We start from the raw sequence: 4311 nt of genomic DNA on the forward strand, positions 1-4311 counted from the left end.
CTCAGACGTTCTAGTGGTCCGAGAGTATCCAGATGTATTTCTAGATGAGTTACTAGTGTGTATCGCGACTGTCACTCGCTCACATCAAATTTATTAATTTCACTTCAATTGAACCCCTTAACCTACACTAAGTAGTATAGTGGAGGACTGGGTCGTTTCTCACGTGGAAACAATGATAGGACGTTTGTTTTCAGACGGAATTGAACAGGGGTTTTGTTTTAGAATTTCTATACCTAATGCAATAATTGAAATCCTAACTAACCAGCAAAGATGAACCTATAGCGCAGTGTCACTCTACGCTACACGCTATACGCTACATCTTCTACATGTAGGACCATTAGATTCGATAGAGGGGGGGGTGAATATCGATTCGAAAAAACAAGAGTTTAAACGCAGCGGAAAAAGATAAAGTAGACACAAATATTTTTACTTCGTTCGGAGCCTGTGACGACTCCTACTCGAAGGCCCGTGGTCCTTGACCACTTTCGTTGGGCAATCACTAGCAAGTCGAAATATGATTACAGAAAAAGTACAGGAGATGCTAGTAATAATAAAGCAATACCGACAAAGAAAAAATTAAACAAAAACCGGAAGAGCACTTTTGTCGGAGCGTTGTTGACGTCGCACTTGAACGTCGAGCAGCAAGATCAGCAGAAGAGTTCTCAGTCAAAGTTAATTCTGAAGCTCCTGTCTGGGGCTTCTTTTATATGCTGTTCCGGGCGCCTGGATCCCTTCCGGGCGCCTGGAGTGTGACGTAACTGCTCAAATCAAGATGCTCCACGTAGCGACGAGTTGTCTGGATAAAATTCGCCTTCCGGGCGCCCGGACCTCCGGGAGCCCGGACCTCCGGGCGCCCGGATCCCCTCCGGGCGCCCGGACCACCTTGTTTCAGAAAGACTCATTTTTCCTGCAAAACAAGGTTAGTCCGAGGCAAATATATATCCTGTAAAACAAATGGTTAGCACAGTTAAAGTTCAACAGATAGATAAAGAGAGTATGACTTAGATTCCGTCTTTCCGAGACCGGAATCTAGTCACGATCTCGACTTAGACATCCGAAATGGATCTAAGCCGGATCGACGCCTAATGTCCCCTTCCCGGGAACGCGTCCTCACAGTCACTCCCCTCCAGTGACTTACCTCACTTACCCGCCAGACGTCCGGTCAGCCCGTCGACCCGTCTGGACTTCTCGCCAAGCGTCCGGTCAGCTCGTCGACCCGCTTGGACTTCTTGCCAGCTATCCGGTCAGCCCGTCGACCTAGCTGGACTTCTTGCCAAGCGTCCGGTCAGCCCGTCGACCCGCTTGGACTTCTCGCCAGCTATCCGGTCAGCCCGTCGACCTAGCTGGACTTTTCCTGCACACTTGATCAAAGTGTCAGGCAACAACACAACTAACTTAACCTATTTGTCATTCATCAAAACCTGGGTTAGACCGTTAGTGCTACCCGCACCAACACTACAGGCATAACAAACAAGTATAATCATAACTAAAACTAACCTACAATTCTATCTAACCATTGAAGAACATACTTACATCGCATTGTCACACTACGACACAAGCATAATCATCAACAGAATTAACATAAAAACATACCAAAGAACACAAACATGAATAAACGAAACTACAAGACAGTAATTAAGTAAATTCAATAAAAATAACCAAACAAAGCAAGTAAATCCTAATTAACCAATCCACTTCTCCACAATCAAACACGCGAAGTGTTCTGTCTGTCACTAACAGTACCATCGAGGATAAAATCTGCTGTCACTCAGACAACTCCTGGATCCGGTGGACAGCTGACGTTACTGGTCGGAACTGCAACTGGCGACGATGGAAGCACAATAACCCTTGAAGTAAACACTCCTTGAGAAACCTACTGGTGCGAAGGAAATCTGCCAAGAACCGTCAACCTAGATCTGCCCTCTTCAATGTGTCAAGCAGAGAAGGATGTGTGATGTCGGAACTTGGAAGAAAGCCACTGGAATTCTTCGGCAAGGTGGAAACAAGGGATTGCTGGAAATCTATGAGTCACTGCCTTCTTCAATGTTTCGGGCAGAGACTTGGAGCTTCAGCTCGTGGTGCGGGGAATGGAGTGAACGCCGGAGGAAAACCAAAACTCGAAGCCTCGTCGGAGAGTCGTCGCCTTCTTCAACGTGTCGGGCAGAAAGAGCTTGAAGAGGGTGCGAGGTGGATGAAGAACCCACTGGAGTAAACACCCTGGTGAAGCCCTACGATCATCGCCGCTGCAAATCCGCCGGAACCGCCGCCGTCAACTTCGTTGTCTTTGATCGGGAGAAAGGACCGGGGGTGTCGGACGTGTGGGAGAGGAAAACGCGAACCCTAGCCCCGTCCTTCACTGTGCCGCGTGAGGGACTTAAGAGAAGGTTTCTCTACTACAATATGGACTGTCCGATCTTGAGATGATGAAGGAATAAGTGGTCCGGATCAAGTGGCCTTCTTGCTTAGATCCAATGGTCTCTATCATTCTAGATCTGGATCAAAAGGCAGGATGCTTAAATCTGAATGAAGGAATAAGATCTCTCTTGATCTGGATCAACGATTAATATTAACTCAGCTTGATCTCCTCCGTTTGACCTCCAAATTAGGCCAACTTCGATCCGACTCGGCCCTAATTCATGGCTATTTGAATTTCCTATAAAACCACATAAAAATATGAAATTAAATTCATAATTTGTAGGAAATTTATAATTATGTCCAAAATAGATCCTACTCGCAAAATATAATATAAACACAATATTAAATATGTGAGAAAGTAAAAATGATAAGTCTAAAAGCCAAAATAATCAATAAAATTGCTAGTTATCAACTCCCCCACACTTATTCTTGCTCGTCTCGAGCAAATCAGCAAAATAAGAAAGATAACTAAAATGCATTCCCATAGCAATTCTTAATCAAGCTTAGAAAATTGTAAAAAGAAAGTTACCTAGGATTGTCCAATTCAAATGACCCAAAGCATTCATGGATTCAATTCATACACTAATTAACAAGCATGATAACTTCAATCCATATTGGATAAAATGAGAATGATAACAAAATAACCTCACAAGAAAAGTGAGTGTGGCTCTCCTCTCATATATATGCAATAATAGAGCTCACTCAAGCTACTCATGGATTCATGTACTGCCATATGCTTGTTTTGCTTCTAATCTCCACCACTATATACATAAGAGTGCACAATAAAATAATGAAGACATTATTTGAAATATAAGGAAAACATGAATCAAGCAAATGATAGTATAAGAGAAGAAGTGAAGAAGATAAAGCAAGTTATTGGTGGAAGACATGGACATAATGCAATGTTACATAAATGAGTACAATAGAACAATGCCCCAAAAGATATTCCATCCAACTCCCAAGCTAGCTTTTCACAACTCAATAAAAATGTGAACAATCTCTATGATAGCTTTTCAATAAACATGCACTCATGATCTACAATAAAATTCAAATTTTGCTACCATAAAGATTATCACTAACAAAAAATTCTATCACCTTTCACCAATACAATAAAAATGTGAACAACTCCTACTCTAGCATTTCAATAAACATCCACTCATAATATACAATAAAATCTAAATATTGTTAAAGTGAAAATTGTCACTCACAAAAATTCTACCACAAATGAATACAAAATATCACATGTCAAAATTTTTCATAAATCCAATAAACATGTAAACAACCTCTACTATAGCTTTTCAATGAAAATACAGTAATGATATGCAATAAAATCTCAATGGCACTATAATAAAAATTATCACTAACAAAAAGTTCTACCACATATGAATACAAAAATAGCATAACATGTCAAAGTTTTTTTTTTCCTTTTCCTTTTTTTCTTTTTTTTTGTTTTTTTTTATTTTCACTTTCTGTTACTGTTTTTTTTTCTTTTTTTTTCATTTTCATTTCTGTTTTGAACTTTCTTTTTTTTTCATTTCTATTTTTTTCTTTTTTTTTCAACGCGTTGTGCATCACTATACAACATCATCAGTAGCTCAAATAAAAAGATAAATAGCATGATTTACCTATGATGATCGAGCATGGTTCACCTATGCCTCTCCTAAATTATACTAAGATATTTCTCTCCCCCACACTTAAACTTTTGACCGTCCTGAGCAAAATACTCATCATGTATATCCAAAAATATCCACATCCATGAGAATAAGAGAATGAAATAAATGGGAATAAATGGAAGAGAAAAAAGAATGATATGATGGATGATATGCATTTTATTCAAGAAACATGTGATAACAAAAGAAATGAATAAAGAAAGTGAGATAGTCTTCATAAAAATCA

Source organism: Zingiber officinale, chromosome 2B, assembly GCF_018446385.1.
Source record: "Zingiber officinale cultivar Zhangliang chromosome 2B, Zo_v1.1, whole genome shotgun sequence".
NCBI classification, from domain to species: domain Eukaryota; kingdom Viridiplantae; phylum Streptophyta; class Magnoliopsida; order Zingiberales; family Zingiberaceae; genus Zingiber; species Zingiber officinale.